This window comes from Nyctibius grandis, chromosome 4, assembly GCF_013368605.1.
Source record: "Nyctibius grandis isolate bNycGra1 chromosome 4, bNycGra1.pri, whole genome shotgun sequence".
NCBI classification, from domain to species: Eukaryota; Metazoa; Chordata; class Aves; order Nyctibiiformes; family Nyctibiidae; genus Nyctibius; species Nyctibius grandis.
In genome coordinates this window covers 53,788,126-53,809,503 of record NC_090661.1, presented here as the reverse complement: position 1 = coordinate 53,809,503, position 21,378 = coordinate 53,788,126, and the positions used below count along the sequence as shown (strand labels likewise).

General features: G+C 42.0%; 1 non-coding gene across 1 annotated transcript; it reads left to right on the top strand.

Annotated features, from left to right (window-relative positions):
* Window positions 1-514: 514 nt before the first annotated feature.
* TRNAT-UGU (transfer RNA threonine (anticodon UGU)) lies at window positions 515-587 on the top strand. The gene has a single exon. It is a non-coding gene; the product is annotated as a tRNA-Thr (tRNA).
* The last annotated feature ends 20,791 nt before the right edge of the window (window positions 588-21,378 follow it).

Genomic DNA, 21,378 nt, shown 5'->3' with positions numbered 1-21,378 from the left:
CAGCCTCTTCGGAAAAAAACACCCTGCACCACCTTATACAGCTCTGTCGCGACAGTTTTTACTCCTAACTTGTAAAAACCAGGCCGTATCCCAAACATGCACCTACTTCTGATTGCTCCTCTTGTGGGGTTTTTTTGGCTTGACGGGACGTGTGCGTTTCCCATCTGTTTTGTTTCCTGGTTCGCGAGCGTCCCAGGGACCCTCCCGCGGCCTGTACGGCCCCACGCAGCCGCGGCGCCGAGCGGCTGGAAGCGCCGTGAGCGACCGCCCGGGGCCGGTGGGCGAGGCGGGGCAGCCGCCAGCTTCCCGCCGGCCGAGGAGCGGCTGCCGGCGGGCCGCGGGCTCCTCCCGGCGGCGGCCGCGACGCCGCTCCGCAGCCTGAGCCGCTTCCCGCCGGGGCGGCGGCGGGGCTGGCTGCGGGTGGCGTGCCCGGCCGCGCGGGGGGTCGCGGGCGCCCGGCGGGGGAAGGCGTGCGGCGGGCCGTTAGATACAGCCGGGAAACAATTCAAGGGGCGGCTCCATAGCTCAGTGGTTAGAGCACTGGTCTTGTAAACCAGGGGTCGCGAGTTCGATCCTCGCTGGGGCCTTGATGTGGTTTTTTTTAAGTGTCAGTGCATCCATGAACAAGAAGCCTTAATTTTAAGCTATTTTGGTGGCGGCAGATTAGAGCGTGTGTGCAGGCTCCGTGGGCTTGTTACTAAGGGGAACGCTTGGGAAACGAGCACTTTTGGTGAAATCTGAGCATTAACAATAATTTTAGTTACTGAATTAACTCATGGCTGTTGCTCGTGCTGGCAGGGGAGTGGGGGGAACAATAAGCTCTTTGGGAAGCAGCGTGGGGATGGCTGAGTAAATATTTGTACAGCTCACATCACAATTTTCCTGATGGGAGCTTTGGCAAAATGCTGTTAAAGGGTTTAAAGAGAACAAATTGCCCCTGAGTGGAGAATAAACTGAACAGGATTATCTGAGTCTTCACAGCTTGTCAGGCCAGCCGAGCTGTTGGTTTTATTTCTGTGCTGGAAGCTGGACAGAGGAGGTGTAATAATTCTTTGCCTTTTTTTTTTTTTTTTGCTTTTAGGTTATAGAAAGAGCTAGAAAACTCTGCACAAATCCTCCTGAGCACCACACTTTAAAAATACGTATTCATTTTTTTCAGAAATCTTGTGAGCAAGGCATTTAGTTTCTAGCACTGCAAACACTTCAGCAATCGTTACTGACATCAAGCAGGGAAATTAATACATATGCTTTGGTGAGGGGAAAGGACACCACCCGCAATGCACATGCTGCAAGGGGCTCAGGCCATGGCGGATCTGTTGAATGGGCAGGCAGCTGCTGGAGGCTGCGGCTCGGCGTGCCGGTGGCTGCAGCTTGATGTGTCGAGAAAGACGCGTGGGCTGTGGCATAGCACTGCAGCCTGTGTTACACCCTCTCGGCTGCTACCACAGCTTCTCTCCAGCCTCCTTTCTCTGCTGAAAGTAGATCAAATCTGTGGTGATGCACAGGGCTGTATGCCATTGCCGTGGTGAGAGGAGCAGGGGGCTGACAGGCTATTTCCCCCTTATGGCAGGAGGCATGCTATGCCACAAGGCCCAAAAAGCGTTTGAATTTGCTGTGATTGGGGTTCTTGCACATAAGGGTTTGCTTGGAATGACTCCTTGTTTGCATCATTGTCTCCCCATCCCATCCGGGAAAACAGTGCTGGGTCCTAATCTCAGTGTTACCAGTTGACTGTCATCCTAGACAGTCCCTTGGTTCAGCAGTCCTCCTGGAGTCCTTGCGGCAGGTTCATGGAGGTGGTGATAAAACCCATCCCTTGAGAGGATCTATTCTCTCCGGGGGGTCTGGTCAAAGGCTGGGTACAGTGTTTCTCTGCTGACAGGGAGCTGGGTTTCACCATGACCAACCAGAGCACGATCAGATCCCTGGGACGCCACAGACGGTCTTAAGAAGCAGTCACGCATGTGCTTATAAAGGCTGTGTAGTTTTAGTCTCTCGCGGGATCATCCAGAGCGATCGTGCAGGAAGCTGGGCCCAGCACAGCCCGGTGTAATCGGTGCATGGGTTCAGGAGATGGGACCATGCGCTTTAGCCGCAGAAGGGAGGATCACACATGCGATGCTTGGCTGCTGCGCTCCCCGCAGCCACGAAACAGCACAAGAATCAGGTTCAGCTACTCCTGTTTGTCGTAGCTATGTATACGAGCTGCCACGGAGGCTTTGCAAAACCCTGACAGGTTGCTACGTGTGCCGTTACAGCAGCTTGGCAGCGTGAGTGGGAGCTAAGCCCCGCAATGTGAGCGTTTAAATCGCGCTTCCATTTTAGGGTTCTCCCGAACGAGCCCTCGGCCTTCGCGGCGCGGTGGTTACACAAGCGGCGGAGCGCGGCTGATGCTGCCGGAGGCCTCCAGAGGGAGAGCCAGCTCCTCCGAGGGAGAGCCGCCTCCTCAGAGGCGGCTCCTCAGCGCCGGCCTCTCAGCGCCGGCCCCTCAGCGCCGGCCGGCCGCCGGGCAGAGCTCCCTGCTCCTGCGGCGGCAGCCCCGGCCCGCCGTGCGGAGGCGCGTTGTTGAACGCGGCCTTAAATTCTGAGTTTGCTGCAGATGTGATTGAATTTTCCTTTTGCAAAGATACTTCTTTACAATTAAACAGGGCCTATTCTAAAACAGCGGACTTAAAAGAAGAGTCCTTTACAGTTGTTCTGCTGTCATATCCCACGTACCAGGCTGGGTGACTTGCTGTTACCACTGACCCCGCAGAACCCTGCGGGCTCCTGCAGCTGGGGGCAGGACTGGGGCCAGCCGGGCACGCCGGCCCCTCGGTGACCGTGGCTGTACTGCGCCCAGGGTAGTTCCTCGTGGTGCCCCCTCTCCATGCCTTTCTGTGGGACCTGTTAGCACTGCCCCATGGCAAGAGCAGTCGGTGCCACCTCCCCCGCCCCAGTGCATTCCTGCACATGCCTGAGTGGAAAGCAGGAGATGCGCCCAGGCCTCCTCTGAGCTGATTTTCCCTGCTGTCTCCATCACCCATGGGACACCTATATACCATTCCCTGATCCCAGCCAAGGAATGACCCCAAAATTTCCTCCATCCTTGACAAGTGATGTCATCCGTACTCTATTTCTTACTATAAAGGAACCTTTATTAGTAGCTGTTGTTACTGAAGCTGAGAAATGTGTCAAAGCTTTGCTCAAAAAAGCTGAAGTGACCTTCACTATGTCCACTGATACAGTCATTGGTGATAATATTAGAAAACGTCTTTATGGTTTGTTTCTCCAAACTGTGGTGAGGGGCCTGGACAGTACTAATTGTTATTTTCATTTTGGACTGCTAGCAGAGCCCCTGAGAATTACCACAGTGTCTGGAAAGGCCGATACCTTGCCATCACTGCAAAGCATTCTGAGCTCATCTTGGAGATATTTCTCCTTGTTATTTTTTTTTTTTCCAGGAAATTAATACCCATCTTGCTCAGCTCAACAGCAGGAGCCCTTACACAAGAAGAGGTTGTTTTCTTCACGAGTCTACTATTTTTCTTTCCAGATATGTAACAAAAATTGACATATCTAAGCATGGCTTCCTGTAGTGTGATATCATTTTTGACAATGGGAATAGGGAATCAAAGTCAATTACTGTAAAACTGGTTTAGCCCACAGAGGAAAAATGAAATATAAACTCTTTCAATATTCCATATGCTTTAATATTGTAAAGATGCTGCCAAAACATCATAAATTTCTAAAAAACCCAAACAACCTCTCTCCCACCAAACTCCAAGCACTTTCAAAATCCGAGATTAATAGAGAATGTTTCCATTTGTTTAGTCAGAAAAGAACTAAAGAAATTCTAACTTGTGTTTCTGGACTTTCTGCAAGTATTTGAAGTTTGATGACTTTGGATTTCTGCCAGTGAGGTAAAGCCAAAAAGGGAAAGTTGCGACATTTTTTTCTGCACCTGGTGCAAATACAGCCATCAAGAAAGTCTTCAATGAACAGTGAAAATGTTTACTTGTAATAAACTAAAGTGTTAACAGTAACACCAAAAAGAAAAGTGTGTTTATCTTCTAAAGATACTATTTTTAGTCAGACATTGCTCTTTTAATTCTCTTCTGCTAGCTAAAACAACACAAAATTCCTTGTGCATGACAAGATATCATGCTCCTAGTCAGGCTCTTCAGGATGTTTGATGCCTGACCACTTATTTTTACAAGTTTAATGGTCCTGTTACTTTGTGTAGAGTTCCTTTCATAGGGTGTCATGAACAAATTTGCACGGGTTGTTTGAAGGTGGGTAGAAAGAAGTCTGAACACCACAATCACCAGCTGTAATATTGATCCAGTCTGGTACATCCTGACCTCCAGACCGAGTTGTCTCCTTGCCCCTTTTCCTCCTCCTCTGTCAAGAAATCTCTCCCTTTTAAAAGAAAGTAATTAAAATACCTCTGTTCAAGACCCGATACAGGCCAAATGCATCCCCAGATGAAGTGGGAGCCCAATACATTAGGACTTTGAATGATGATGCAAGGCAATCTTCACAGGGGAGTAACAGTAGATAAATCTGTTCTTACTGGTATTCTTGGCAAAAGACTGTATTTCTGAGCCAGTTAGCTATGGGTGGAGGGACAACTAATGAACCCGTTTGGCATCTAGTGTGGATGTTGTTTATTGTGATGTTAGCATATGAATAAGAATGCTTAAAAAGAACAGAGGCCTCTTTGGTAATCAGAAAGTGCAGATGAATTAAATCCCTCAGTGTTTGCCAGGAGAGTGACTGTTGTGTTTTAAAGAAAAATAATGTTTTCTATATTTTCAGGGAATCTTTTCTAACACTTGAAGGATAGAAGAAAAGCGAAGAGATATGTCTTATTGCAACTCCCCAAGATATTTAACTAACTACGCAATATGTGATACTAACCTTGCTTATATTTTAATGTCGATGCACTTATGATGGACAGGTTTTGATGATGCACTTCAGTAGAGAGATATTGCCTAAAATAAAACATGGCCTTTTTTCCATGCAGTTTATAGTCTAACGATGGAAACACCAGGTCCTAGCAGTACAGAATCTATGCACAATACAATAGGTTTGAATATAATTAAATGCATAGCACAGTAGAGGGGAAGGTCCTTTAAAAATCTTGTGTGTGTGTGTAATTTATGATGACTTGAGAATGGATGAAAATGAGCAAGAGAGCTTGAGTTTAGAAAGGATGAAGCACTGTTCATTTAGAATCTATGTGTTTTACGTATAGACAAAGAAATCCCTGCTGACATCACTAAAATCAATGGACTCTTCAGATTATTACAATATTTCTGGCTTTCACATAACCAAAAATTAGTATGCAAGTAGAACTAATCTTAGGGACAAGATGGAGCTTAAATAAAATTTAGAAATGCGACCCTAAAGTATTAGGAAAAATAAAAAGATAATTCAGCTTTCTTGCCTGCTTCTCTAGGACTGGTTCTCTAAATTTACCCAGTTCCAGCTTAGTTTAACATGAACATAAATTAACCTGGAGACTGTAAATGGAGAACTTTTACTATAAAATAAGGCTGGTATCAACTGTGTCAGTCTCTGTTCAAGGCAGAACACTACCTAATGCTGCATGTATCTGACTGCCCATCCGCATAAATCTGAGTACCTCTCAGCCAGACCCTGCGCATAGGCTTCTCACAAGTAAAGCACATTTATTCCTTCTGAAGATAAACAGAGGAGTTGTTCCTTTTGGCCACCAAGTTACAGACTATTTTTTGACAAGAATGCTGTTGCTTGCAATCCCTCTGCTGTATCTGTGAGACTTGCTAATGACTGTGGTGCCTGTGCATGTAAACGCTCTGAAATCACGATACATTCCCTCCTGAAAAGAGACTATGAATATGTCTGCTCATTCCCTTCAGAGGACTGGTACTGTTAATTGCATCGCCACAGCAAGAACTTTAAATCATAATAAAAGCCATTTGTAATAGAAATTAATAAAGAGCAAACCCACAAGGATGAGTATTTCTCACTGCATGTCACAGCTGTATAGAGACAGCTGTCTCTACCAAAATGCTAACATTTTTTTATATTGCTACAGCACAGCGTTGAAAAGCCATACAGCTGAATTATGCAATAAAGAGACTGTAGTTTAAACATGACCATGTCATTCTGTAGAGACATCCTCAAGACAAGGATGTAGAGTTTCTAAGCACTGTGTGTTTTTTAAAACAAAGTAAATAACACGAGAAAGCTTAAATTTAAGACACTGAAGTATAATCCATGAGAGACTTTCCTTGTAGATTAGAAATTCCTCAGCTGTTTATAACTTTTTAAGCATTGAGTAATGCGAGTATCACATTTTGTTTGGGCTCATCATTTTAGAGTTATCTGTGTAAGAACTTGGGATGTGCATGTTTAATTTGCAGCAAGGTACTTGCAGTTACTACTTGTAACTTGTTTTTTTCTAGAAGCTAGATGAAAAAAATCCCCAGGAACTGACTGCGTTAAGAGTATCTACCGTACTTGCAGGAGTGGGCTTCCATGAAGACCACTGATAGTTGGAAGAGTAAAACCAGATGATCTTCAATATGTAAGTTTTTTTTTTAAATCTTGGATTTGCAAAGAAACAATAGTATTTGCATCCAGCTATCATTCTGGGTGTTGTTTGTATTATAGATTGTTCATTGCTTTTTGATCATTACTCAGTTAAACTGTAAATGTGTTTGTGAATCAGAAAGAGTTCTGCTTTCTGGTGCAGAGAGCCCTGCCTTTGGTAACATACCCTTCCAGTCGACAGGCTACTAAGAAGAGGTATGAGAAAGCTTCCCCTGCTTCTTTTATGTTTCGAACAGAAGGGTTTTTTTCCTATGGTCTTTATATTTTTCCTTATATTTAATGAGTTTCCTAGGCTCTGCAGATCTCTTCTCCCATGAGGCTGATGGAAATGCTGGTGTATTTGAGTCCTCTTTCAATGAATAATAGCAGCTGTTATTCAGTGTAAAACTTCAAAAATGACAGTCACAGCACATGTGCAGCAGACCTCCAGGGCAATCAGATGTATGTGTGCCAGCAGAGTGTTCACTTCACCTTGCAAAGAAGGGCCATTTGAGTCTACTAGTTTTTTTGAACTATCCAGGCTGGATTTATTGGGGAAAAAAAAGCTTGTTCAGATGTTATAATTAACTGCTTAATAACTGGAGACCCTTTACCAGCAGAAAAGCGGGAACAAAATTGGAAAGCACTGTCATGACTGTTCTGATATCACCTGGTTGCCCCTTGAAAACATTTCTGCTGGGTGCTGGCCTGAGCAGTGCATCTCTGCTGCCTGCTCTGTGTACTCAAAGGGGGAAACATGTCCGTTTTTTTTACAAAAATTAGACCGTATTTCAAAGGATCTGTGGCAACTTACTGTGTTGCCATCGATGTGATTCTCAGAAGTGGTGAAATACCTCAGTGAGCTGTAACTTGTCCATGTTAAGTACCAATATCAGGGAAAATGCAGCAATCTAGAGTTCAGGAGCTTGACATTCGAGTCAGTGTCCAGCACCACGGGCTGGCTTTTTCAGCCCAAATTTAGCCTCTCATGCTTTGCTCCAGCTGTACCTTATGGCTGGTTTTCGGAAGCTTGAGCTCATTGCATCCAACATGCAGCCTGTGAGCCCGAGCTGGTCCTTCTGGGCTTATGCTTCCCACTTGGTGAAGCAGTTTGCTTGTTGCAGATTTGAGCCAGGGAGAAACCCAAAATGTGGGCCTTGTGGATGATAAAGGAGTTAGTGTTTGATGGAGAGCTTGAGCCCTGAGCGAGCACAGCAACAGAGAGATAACTGGAGACAGTGTGCTAGCTGTGACATGCTGCAACACCACTGCTGCTTGTTTAGCTTAAAAATGTCAGTCAGCCAGTTAGTTCACTGAAGCTTTTCAAAACATTGCCTGTGAGGTTATTATAATGAAAGTGCTAACACGAATAGCCTACATTCCAAGTTCTGAGCAGCATAGAAGAAATCTCAACACAGAGCTGAGTCTGGACCTGATAGAAACTGTGTAGATAAACCCCTGACATTAGGATCAGGGATTTTTAATGCCTAGTTTTCGCTGTGATTTTAATCTCTCTGCCCCATTCTGCATAGCTTGCTTAGCACGACAGCATGTTTGCTCAATTCCCTTCCAGCCAGATGATGAAAAAGCAGACTGATGAAGTATTACAGGTGTCCCTCATAAACTGGGGCTGTTACAGTATACAGCCCCATATAGCGCAGACAGGCTGTGTTCCAGCTGTGCTCCAGGGACGAGGGGAACTTGCTGTGCAGCTGTGCAGAGGATTAGTGACTGCATTCAAGCACAGCAACATCAGTCATGAAGAATCAATTCTTGCTCCTCCCCTCAGAGCTGTAAAGTGCCAGGGGCCAGCTGCCCTCAAACAGAGCTGATAAACACATCTGAGGAAATGTCAGACTGGCTCAGGCAAACCTAATACTCCTAAACCACCACTGACAGGAGCCCGTATCTCATCCAGCCCTCAGTGATGCTGCTACAACAGCTCAAGCCTCTGATCCAGCATGTCTTTTATCCATTCCTCCATCCTCCCCCGGGCTTTCCACACAGCCTTGCTCTCTTGGCTTCATGCTGCTTCGACCCTTCGTTTGCATTTATCTCTTACTGTTCTAATCTGCTTTTTAAAAGCCGGTCTTTAATTTATATCTCTTTGTTGCTTTATCCCACCAGAAAAGCCCTTAGATATGCTTTTTCAACACGCTCGCACAGACAAGTTCAATCTTTTTTTAAAAAAAAAATACCCCTCATAAAAATAGATTTTCCTGTGATGATTTTTCAGTTTCTTTTTTTTTGCAAGACATTTATATCCCACTACTCCAACATTTCCAATGTCATTTAATATTCAGTTTGATTTTTCTGCTTCCTCAGGGGTTCAATTTCCTTTTGGCTAAGACAGAGAATCTAGGTGAAGATGTAATGCAGCTGGACAATTAGCCACTAAAAATAGTTTGCAAAAGGTCTGGGCAATGCAGAGACCACTATAAACATCAGATTTGCAGACGGTGTGGATTCAGGCTGAGTAGTTTGCTTAATCCTCAATGCTCTGCTAAACGATTTACCAAGGCTGCTTTTTAATAAACCTTCCTGAACCAACTATATTCTCATTCTATAAACAATCCCCAAACTTGTAAATACAGTTGCCCACCATGGCCTACAGAGTTTAAGTTAGAAATAAAATCCTAAAATACAATTATGGTAACATCTATATTGTTTTGGCTCATAAAATTTATGCCATATTTGTTTAAGTCAAGAGGACATCCACATCAGTTATTTAATGGCAATTGAATTAAAGTCATGTAACTGAGTAGGTAAAATTAAAGTCCAGTGGGACTGAGTTACTAGAGTTTGAGACCTACTTCGTTCAGCTGTACCTCTTGGTTCAGTGTATTTCATTCAAATGAAAGCAATGCCAATTCGCTTATACTTCATGCTCTGTGGCAGCATCCCCAGTCAGCATTTTATTCATACCTACCTCAAAACTTCCACTGACTTCATCCTGAGGAAATGCTGGCTAGATGCTAAGTAAGGACTTCAGCGTTTGGCTCTCAGTGATGGTAAGTCCATCAGTCCACATGTAAAACGTGTGTGGATAGAAGGAACTGTATTGACACTGAATGTCAGTGAAGTGCGAGGGTGACAGCAGGAATTACACCGTAAGTTCTGCACAAGCTTGATTTTTAAGGGTATGTTAAAAGTTACTGCTTTTTAGCCTGTAACATCGGAATGGAAAGTTACTAAATTCTGTTCCAGACAGAGTGCTCATCTTTGGTTATCACATGCCCTGAATTTCTGAGATGTGGTTTTGTCAAAGCTGCAGACAAATTCTAAAATTGTTTGGATTCCTAAAGATCTCAAATAAAAATTATTTAATGAGTTAAACTGTTGTTTTCTGGGTAAATCAAGGTTATTGTACGATTCTTAATTAATTTATTACCTTCCCATGCACAATCATTCCTGCTTCACTTAATATTGACTCTCAACTTCCTCTAAGTTTTAGGTGTGTCCAAAAAAAACCCCAAAATCCCTCATTTCTTTGCCTCCCTTTTCTGATCCTACAGTGTGAAATTGTGTTTTCTAATGCTAGCCAGTAGTTTTTGCCCTGAAAGAAGCATGAGAAGGTTTCTGATATATTGGAGTTAGCACCAAATAATTTTGTGATAGCAAAGAGTGATGGTGAGAAAAGAGGGAAAAGGAAACCTTGCAGAAACTGAATGATGTTTGCCCAAACCAAATTTTGCTTTTTCCTGAGGCTTCCAAAGCACAATAACAATGCAACATGCCAGCTAATGCAAAGGATGATCAGACCTATGATCTTGATAAGGCTTACCTATTGAAAAATTAGTGAAGGATATAATTACACTGATGGTTAGCTGCATTCCAAATTATTATCTGAGAAAATAAAATTATTAACAGTTAAGCTTTAAAACGCCAGTCAACTAATTAGTTCAGGAGAACTATTCAAAACACTGTCCTGGAGGTTATTATAATTAAATTCCTAACGTACATAGCCTATATTTCAAACTTAAATTCTAGCGTAGCTTGCTCCACACAAATTGGCAGATGCCAGGACCTTGCAATATTGTAAAGAGTAGACCAGAGGCCCTCTTGTCCTAAAGTTGATGGAAGAATTCATTGGAATTTCAGTCAGTCACAAGAGGCAGCTGAGGCTGGGTGGACAAAGACAAATAAGTGCTACAGAGGAACAACTGGTGAGGCTGTTGGATCCAGAGATCAGGCACACATTCACACTAGCAAATTTCTGAGCTGCAAGTCATCTCTAATGAGGTCTCAGCAGCGGTATCAACAATAGTGAACTCTGTAGTGCCTCGGGGGCTGCATCTTTCTATTACCTTGACATTCAGTCAATACACAGCACAGTGGAAAAAAAGCTACTGTTCCCCTTTACCAACTTAACCTGTAGTACAAACACTCACAAACTCTTTTTACATTAGCATTTCTGTCGTTGCTACCAATGAATGAGGGAGGAGACACAGGAGAAGATTTATTCAGAGTGCTGGAAGTGGACAAAACCTGAGTCTTCTTTTTCCCTTTCACCTTGACCTCTTAACTGTTTTCTAATCTCTTTCTGATGAGCTACTGCCTCTTCTACTGCAGTTCATGTCTAGCTAAGAATGGCTTTGGCTGGATAGTAACTTGGCATAGCAATTTTAGACTCCTGTCATTACTCTTCTTCTCTCCCAAGCCCCACAGAACAAATGATATTTTATGTAAAGTTGTTTTGCTAATGTAGGTGATACTACTTTGATGGGGGATGCAGAAACAAATTTGGTAAAACACCTTGCTGTTGACTCAAAGATAAGGAATATGGGCTGTAGTTTGGACTTGTGATGAAGATTCCTCCCTTCCCTGCTCTCTACCCTCATCAAGCTGCAAGCAGGAATCTAAGCCAAAGATGTCATCACACTTGCTGTTTGACATGGAGCAATCATCTGCTATTACACCTTTGTTTTAACTGTTCGTTAATCACAGGCATTCTGCCTTTGTACTGTTTGCCTTTGCATGAAATCTTACCCCTTTTTTTGAGTGTCCCCTGTAGACAAGCCCTTAGGTGACTCTTGCTAATAACCTCGTTTCTATGACACCACAAAGGCGGCAAGCAGAAACTATAGATCAGTTTCTACTTGAACTTAAATCAGATAAGCTAAGTTATAATTTAAAATTCTCCTGAGGGAGATTAGCCTTGCATGGTCTGGTAGCTGTCCCTGACCTTGCTTATTGGAAGAAAATGACCCATAGGAAAGCTGATAGAAAAAGAAGCATTTTAGTTACAGAATATTTATTATTAAAGATGTATTTTTATTTCATGGTAAGGACAGAACCTATTACTTGATCTCCTGTTTTTAAAGACAAGAGGAACAGTCTTAACTGCTTTTATTAGTGAAGGACTACTATTATATATTAATAAAGAAGCCTAGAAAAGTTTAGGAAAGATGTATAAAAACATGGTGGACTACATCCAGATGTAATACAGGGCTTAGCCACATGTGATCCAATCCAATGTGATCCAATTAACTCTGGCAGCCTGTCAGCTAAAGTTACTATAGGGGACTGCATGTCTGCCTCAATTGCTCAGTTAATTGCTTAGTTCATGTATCTCAGCTGATGAAGATCAGTAACTTAGGAATATAATAATAAGTAACTTACTGATACTCTTTGTAAACAAATGTACATCTCTTTTTAAACAAATTTACATGTGCAAAATAATGCATGTTGTGTATTCAAAAAATCCCTTAATTCTTCCCACATTATCTATTTTACGGGAATTTCTATACGGCAAAATTTAGGACTTGTAGTTAATGACCCAAAAGTATCAATTCAGTCACTGTGAATTAGTATAAATATATTATTGTACAAACCGCGAATGAGTGAATATTTTTATAAAGTTGTAGATACTTTGAATTAGAAACAGTAAAGATGAGCTGGATGACTTAGGTTGTGGAGTCTCCTTCTCTGGAGACATTCAAAACCCGCCTGGACACGACCCTGTGCAACATGCTCAAGGTGAACCTGCTTTGGCAGGGGGTTGGACTAGATGATCTCCAGAGGTCCCTTCCAACCCTAACCATTCTGTGATTCTGTGATTCTGTGATTCTGTGATTCTGTGAATTTATATGGGCATGTGCCTTTCCCATCTGGGACTAAGTGTTAACAGATACTAGTCACAGGGTTGGTACAACCAGATTGAATTTGTTTGCTGTACTTCAAGGATATGATACAGGTATTTGTCTCCCTCTTTTCTACTGACATGCTGAACAAGGTGCTTCTTGAGATGCCCTCTGAGAGAGGCATTTTTTCCACCTGCCAGTCATACGATCTTCAGGCCAAAGGGTACCAGGGAAGAGAAAAGCAAGCGTAGCCAGATGCCACAATGATGTAGCGCAATACTAACCACTATTTCCTAGGAGTACTTTGGTTTATAGATGGAGATAAAACTGCTAATTGCATTGACAGTCACTGACAGTCAGGGTCACTGGAACTCAGTTGTGGCTATTTCCCTCTGCCCTGGCAGCATCAGTCACCCTGCACAGGCAGAAGACTGGCTTAGCAGCGGCTCTCCCGCAGAGATGTTTTAGTGCTTCCAGACTAACCATCTGCCTCAAGCTCCATCAGTTTGTCCTGTGATAAGCACAGGTATGGTCTGGCACGCTTCCTCTGCACAGGGATGCTCTTGCTGCTGGCTAGAAATCACCCCTTCCCATTACAGGTGTGCTGAGAACAGAAGCTCCATGCTGTGAAGGATTTCAGTATTTCAAAAGCTGGTGCAATTTCAAACCGGAGTGAGAATACTATTGACTATTCTTTGAGCAGGCCTTTTCCACAGCTGACAGGCTTATTTTATGGTGATATAATAGAGGCCACATCCCCCGACTGTGCTTGCGGAGAAGGTTTTCTGAGACTGCAACAACTTCACTAAACTGAACATCCATTTCCTCTACTACCTTCCCCCCAAAAAGGCAAGTTATTCTGAAAAGCCAAGTTATTCACTTGGAAAGAAGTTAGCTTGGTTTAACACACTTTATTTTGATAAATACAAGCTGGCTGTTTCTGATTGTGTTTATGTCTCTAGATGCTTATACACAGATTGTTTCCTTTTGTTGTGGTATCTTTCCAGGTATTAAACTTAAGCTGACTAGCCTACAATTTTCCAGCTTCTCCTTTTCCCTTTCTGCGGAAGAGCACTGTAGTTGTTCCAGTCAGTCCTCTGTGTGTCCTCAAAGTAGTTCATATTGTTTTGATTATTTCTTAATCTCCTAAGGTGAATTTCAGCAGGCTCTGTTATCATGCACACGTCTCAGCTAAATATTTGCTATCTGTTCTCTCCTAATTCTAGCCGGTGTCCCAGACCACTGAAATGTGTTAAGAACCTGGTCACAGCTACTCTTTTTATGAAGGCTCAGGCAGTGAACGCTTTGTCCTTTTACATTCCTTCATACATTTTTCACCATTCCTGCTTAAGACCAGTGCAATGCTCTCCATCTTTTATCCTGAATGTATTTATACAAGCTTTTCTCACTGCCTTTTATGTTCTTTGCTGGTTGCAGCTCATTTTATGCCTCAGATTTTCTGATGTTATCTGCAAATCACTTTAAGTTATGTTCAGTGAGCATCCGTGTTTGCATTTTTAAACAATTAATTTTTGATTTTTAGGTCATTAGCAAGCTTTTGATGTTCTTGATATTGAGCATTTACAATACTTCTTATCTATCCTCTGCAGAGGGATAACCTGCTATTGTTTCAATATAGAACACTGCTGTATTCTATTAAAAATGTCAAAAGGGTATGTCAACACTAGCTGAACTTTTTTCCAGTTTTATTCTATAAAAAAGAAATTGTAGCAAATCAATACAATTTCAGAAGTATGTGGATTTTGACAGACTGCATATAAGACTAAAATAAGATTTCATCAAACTTTTTTCAGCCAGCTGCTATTTTAATAATAGCGCTTCAAAAATGGACAACATCTGCAGGAACAGGAGAAAAGAAAGAAGAAATAAAAATGGTCTGAATATATCCAATATGGAAAAAAACATCAGACTGCTCCATTATAGCAATGCTACTGAAGACTTACTGGCAATAGAGAGCTGACAAAGAAAGCCCTTCTTGCCTTCTGCAGGACAAAAGTGCATGTGGGAGATCCATATCAAGGAACAAGTGTGCTGCCCTGAGGCCATTTCCATGGGGAATGCAGATCATTAGGACTGTGGTACCAGATGGCAGAACTTTCTATATGCCATAGTTATCCCTGATAATCTGCCAGGCCTGGTTTATAGGTGAACTCTGTACCCTTTTCTTGGATAACTCGGGTTCTTTGTTTCTAGCTAACTGTTGAATTTTCTTGGGTGAAGAAAGTTCAACTAAGAACAAATCAGTCAGTGAGAACTGTCAAAATAGTGGAAAAGGCATTGTTGGAAACAGTAGAGCTTAGGTCCAATAGATGTATATCTGATTTTTACATATGAATTGTCTTTGGAAAGCTGTCCTGCTATTCTGTATTTCTTAACTTGAATAGACTGTAACTATAACTTGTTATAATCTGTGTTAGATCCCTATTCTGGAGGTTTATTCTGCTGCTGAACTCAACCACAGTGATGAAGCAGTCACAGGACCTGACCCACAATGAACTCTGTGTCTTAATTTGGCATGGCAAAGCGTCCACTCATTTGCTTTCCTCTGGGTATGTGGAGCCCCACAGTCCAGCTGTCCTCAGCCCCAGGAGCTGTGCTGACTCCCCAGCTAGGTTAAGGACATCCTCCTGCAGACCATCTCCATCCCCACCTTCATAGATACTCTGATTAATAATTGCATCTTTCAAAGACTAGAAAAGTTTCATTAAGTTTTGCACATCTTTGTAAAAGCTGTTTTAAATTCAGACCATTTTGCTACTAGATATAGCGCATGAGATGTACAGTTCTAAAGACAGCCCGTGGCCAAAACCTGCAAAATCATCTCTAGGTTTTGGTGTCTTATTTGAGAGAACTTCCTATTGTAATAAGAGTCTTCCACAAATTAGAGCCTTTCTACTCCTTTGGCCAACTCCAGAAGTTTGTTTCAAACTGATTTCCCTGAGGTTTTTCTTCTCTCCACTCTGCCACTTTCAATTCTCTGTGGTGGTTACAGCAGATAAGCATCATTAGCAAATCAGTAGTGTTTGACAGGCTGTCTTCATTCTCCTGCTAGGGCAGAGTTATGCTGTCGTCAATAGTCCATCAGCCTTCTCAGATTTCACAGCAGACACTGAGGCACAGCGTTCAGCTCTTCTAAATGAATTATGTGATCCAGCTGGATCCAATCTTCTTGGAAGAGCAGACCCTGTGGCTCATTCTGGTGGCTGGGGAGAGGTGGATGCCACCAACTCACTCTGCTGACACTGTCTCAGTCCTGGAGTGAATGAAATATATACGTGCACTTGTGCCATGCAGCTTGGCAGGACAGGATGGTGTCAAGGGCCCTGGGCAGGGTGCTTTGGAAAGCTATGGCAATGGAGAGCAGACCACCCTGAACAGACTCAGCACACAGTCCATGAGCCAAAGGCTGAGCTCTTCTGATGTAATCAGAAGTATAGAGTAACAAGCATAAGAAGGTTATAGCCATATGGAGAGTTAATAAAGTCAGAATGTGTATATCGATTTATACAGATATCTCAGACTGTCAGGGGAACACTGTATGACTGACACAAAGCAAAGGATATTTTTTTCATGGAGAATCAGTTGTTTGATAAAAAGTAAACAGTTCCAAACTGCACAATGCACCTCACAAGGAATATATTCTGTTGGTAGCATTAGTTAGAATGGACCTTTCTTAGCAACTGGAAATGCTTGTATGACTGAGATGTGAGCAGTAAGTGTTAATGATGTCCAGCTCTGCTCATTGTCAGATGTGTTTATGTGTTGTGGCTTATATCTCTGAAAATACAGAAGTAGTAGAGAAGAGATGTTCTCAGCCAGCCTGATGTGGTGATTGGTACATAGCAAATTGCGATTATAACGAGACATTCCAGGACTCTTGTTATGATGGATATTGTCACTTCTGAGGGCGTTTGTTTCTTATTCAGATACTCAGCTTTGCCTCGTGCTTCGCAAATGCACTTGAGGCAGACTGACATTCGACACAGCTCATGGTGTGGTGTGTCTTAGCTCTGAATTTCAAACCAGTTATGTCTTAGCTCACTGCTCAAAGCAGCTGATAATATCAGAATGCCTTATAGTTTAGGCCAGATGGGACTCAGCCAAGTTTCTTAGAACAGCTGGCATCTCAATTGAAATAATTCTTGCAGCTAACCAGAAAAAGCTTGAAAGATCAAATTTAAAAATAAATACAGGAAGAAATCTGAAGCCTTTTGCATTTCTCTGACTGGAATATATTTGCTTTTCTGAGCTACCTCAGATTGTTTGGCCTTTTTTTATTATACTGCACCCCAACCCTACTATGTGTTAAAATATTTAACTAGTGCAGAAGATATAGAAGTTATTACACTATAAGGTCTTAAGACAAATACCAAGGCTGCATGCTGAAAGATTCTGTCTGATTGCCAGGGTTACACATCACGGAAGCAAAGCTAAGTTGGGGTTAACATGAGAGAAGCGTGGGCATAAAGAGTAAGATATTGAAGGAAAGGAAAAGGATGTTTACATGAACTTTGGAAATAGTACATTAGTGGAAACATTCCTTGTGCCTGAGTTTTGTTTTAGCTCAATATCTAGAGCTTATGCTGAAGCTGGTGAGAGCCATCTGGTTCTGTGAGTAATGCTCAGTCTTGATTTAAATAATATAAGGTCTCATTGCTCTTGATAAATTTCTGCTTTTGTAGATTGTTGACTTTGCTTGTAGTTATGCTTGCTTATTTTCTAGGAGAGTTTAGCTATGGCTGCTCATACCGTTTAGTGAAAAGCTGTCAAATTATTTGTGTGCCTCTGTCAAAACCTGCTTTGTGCTGAGACTGAAATGCTCTTCCCAGGCTCCAAACAGTCTCCACTCTCTGGGGGCTGGGCGCTTTCAGCCAATAGTGATGGTACTCCAATATCCCTGGTCTGTGACTGGAGGTGAGCAAAATGAAGGCAAGGGTTTTGGACACGGTTAGATTAAATACAATGGGCAAAATATACCACATAATAATATTTCTAATAAAAACATTGGAGTATGGATCTCCACTGGCTATTGAAAATCAGCTGCAGAAAACATGAACAATGTGTGTTCTGTCTCTTCCTGACTAGAGCCCATCAGTTCTCCATAGATCTATATTGTTCATCATGGACAGAGCTCCTCAAAATAAAGTCCCCCAGGCTGTGCAAGCGGTGTGTAATGAAACCATAACTGTTCTATTAAGCATATAGATATTTAATTTTGTGAGTGAAATGTACTACTTCCTTGCTCACAAATTTCAAAGTCTACTTGCACTTAAAAAGGTACATATAATGAGTTTTAAATCAGATGCCATTGCTACCACTCAACTTGGTGCTGGATTAATTATTCTCATTTGCTAAGAGAAGGGAACAAGAAATAGCAACTGACCTCCAATATCATAGAATCATAGAAAGGTTTTGGCTGGAAGGGACCTTAAAGATCATCTAGTTCCAACCCCTCTGCCACAAGCAGGGACACCTTTCCACTAGACTCAGAGCCCCATCCAATCTGGCCTTGAACACTTCCAGGGAGGGGGCATCCACAACTTCTCTGGGCAACCTGTTCCAGTGTCTCACCACCCTCACAGGAAAGATTTTCTTCCTAATATCCAATCTAAATCTACCCTCTTTAAAACCGTTCCCCTCGTCCTATCACTATCTGCCCTTGTAAAAAGTCTCTTTCCAGCTTTCTTGTAGGCCCCCTTCAGGTACTGGAAGGCTGCTATAAGGTCTCCCTGGAGCCTTCTCTTGTCCAGGCTGAACAGCCCCAACCCTCTCAGCCTGTCTTCATAGGAGAGGTACTCCAGCCCTCTGATCATCTTCGTGGCCCTCCTCTGGACTTGTTCCAAGAGCTCCATGTCCATATCTTAATATATTCTTCATGATTTGTATATCTATCCTGTATCCCCTTAGTTATCACTACATTTCCCAGAAAAAGAAAAAAAAAAGTCTTCAAATGGATTTTATTACTTGAAAAGAACCAAACCCCTTAGGATTATCTGACTTGGCTGGTTTTCCTTCACTTTAGAACTCCTAGAGCTGATTTTTTATTTTGTAGCTGTTATTAGCTGATTAGCTTTGATCACATTGGAAAGCAGTGTGAGATTTTTCACCACAGAGAATGTCTTCAAGTTTTTGGTTCTTTTTTATATAGAACACAAATGGATAAAAACTGCAGTTGAAAGGAAGGAAAATTATGAGTGTAGAATAAGGATTTGTTCTTTAGATTCTCTTTGCAGCACAAGCGGAAATAATTTTGACAGAGCATTTAAAGAGACATGAAATAGGAATGTGGAAAATATTTCTTCCTCAAGTTCTTTTTGACACAAATGTAAAAACAAGGAAGAAAACTTGTTTATAGGTTAGAAATTCAGTTTTTTATCTACTATGTTTTTCCATTTTTTTTATAAAAAATATGAAGGAAATAATGCTGAGCAACTGATAGGGGAGGACTTGCTTGTCCTGTTTTAAAATACTTTTTATTTTTTTGTGTTGCCTGTTGTTGCAATATATCCTCTCAAACACATAAACAGGTAGTTGGGGGGAAAGGTCTAATCATTGTTTTCACTGTTAAAGGCCCAACGTTCCTCCCCATGAAGGAAATGCTGAAAAATCTAACCCAGTGGGGACAGATAGTACCTGACATCTTGATATGTCCAAGGTGGTAAATCTAATACCTTATTTTTATTTTTTGTGGAAAAATATTGTTCCCCAGTATTCTGTCTTTCATGCTTACATATTTTAAAAAGGAATCAAATATTTTTTTTTTCTCTTTGGAAATCTGTATAAAAAGCCTGCACTATCCATATCAAAGTTACGACTGTTTACCTGGCTTTTCCTAACCTCTTTCAAAATGCATTAAGAGGACTGAAGCATGCTTTGCAGGGCCTGGATTCTTGTTAGATATCTCTAGGTAAACAAGGTCAGGTATGTTTAGCATTTGATTAAGATGTACTTAAAGAAAATGTAGGATACTGCTAAAACTTTACTAATGTTGTAGTTTTTTCTCTATGCAGTGTAGTATCAATTATCCAGAATACTGATAGAAGCTGGGTGAGGTCAGTAATGGCAGGCTCCAGATGAGCACAAAGACTCTATCTCTCTTTCACTAAGAACAGAGCCGTTAGCTTGATGTGTGGGTCCATTTCTAATTTGTGTAATTCTATCCTGCTTATCTCCACTTCCCGCTATTTCAGTGGATCACAGTGTCGTTCTCCCTACCATCTAATGCCTTGTGTAGTGGCACTGTGAGCTATTAAATAGGCTGTTGCCTTCCATCTCTGTGGGAGCAAAATGTTGGTTAGATGAAGTTACTTCTGAATTTATAAAGTGCACCGGAATCATTTGGGAGTGTAAGGCTCTCAAGCACTGTCAATATTTTTGCAACTTATTGGAGTCTGACATCTTTGATGCAATTATGTTTATTTACAAGAGATATCTACAAAACAGTGTTTCTCTGAATTAGTCTTTGATGTTAGTTCTGAGTTATTCAAATAGCACTTTGTCCCAAAAGGTTATTATTTCTAGACTTTTTAGGCTTTCCCCAAGGTGATATCTCATCAGTTTGTTCATCTGCTGCATTCTCTAACACAGTTGTTGTTCCTCCTCTTGAATTCCCCTACTTCTTCTGCCTCTGCTAAAGCAGTGTGCAGAAGCTGTTCTCCTGCATAACTCCAATTAATGACCAGACTTCTTTAGGCAATGACGTGTCTGGTTTTTTTTGCTTTTAAGATAATTTTTTTTTCCTTAGATTTATCCCAAATTATGGATTACTCTTATATTTCTCATTTTTCTTGAGGTTGGTTATAGTCTGTACTATATCTGGGGGTGGGGGGGAAATGTGCTGTAAAATGCAATATATTAATTTTTTCTCTAGTGGTTTCTTAGATATGGCTAAACTGATGCAAGCAAGCAATATTCAGCCCTTCCATCCACTCCCATCGCCTTTCCTCTCCCCTCCCTTACTAACACCAGGCTTCTTCCTCTGCGGTGTGTAAGCTGAGTTCACTTCTCAGAGGCTGTGAGCAGCTTCAGGCACTCAGACAGTGAAAGCATTGCACAGCCTTCCAAATAGGTTGCACATATACTGGCCAAACGTGCTGTGGTAGAGCTGGTATTTTCAATATTGTCAGCAAATGCTGGGCAGTACTTCTTGACTGAGAGAGTTAAATTGTTCCTTAGCTCTACAAGCTGTTGCAAAAACAACTTCTGACCTGCCACTCCTCTGAATGTGGAAGTTGTACCAATGTGAATGAAGGTTGAAGTATATGAGCCTGAGAAACAGTACTAAGCCTTATGAGGGAGCTTGTGTATTTCTCAACTAAATGAAAGTAGCCTAAAACACTTTCTGAAGACCTATCTGTAACCTAATGTCTCATCTATGTTAATATTCTTCAGGAGCTGAAGCCATTTTCCCGTGGACTTTGTGCAGCATGGTAGCGAAGCTTAGTCTGTGCAAGCAGCTAGGCTGTAGTGAACTATTGGCCATCAAAAAGATTTAAGTTGCTTTAAATAGACTTGTAGGAATCTGAAATACTTCAATCGCCTAGCTTGCAGCAACGCATTTGCAGTGTCTGGATTTATTTATATTCTCCTCACATCCTCTGGAGCAAGAGATAATGGCTGATAACATTTCCTTCTACCCCACTAGCTTCCCATAATTATTTTACAAAGGTTTCTGCACATGTCCCCGGACTTAAAACATGGTGACAGGGCTGCC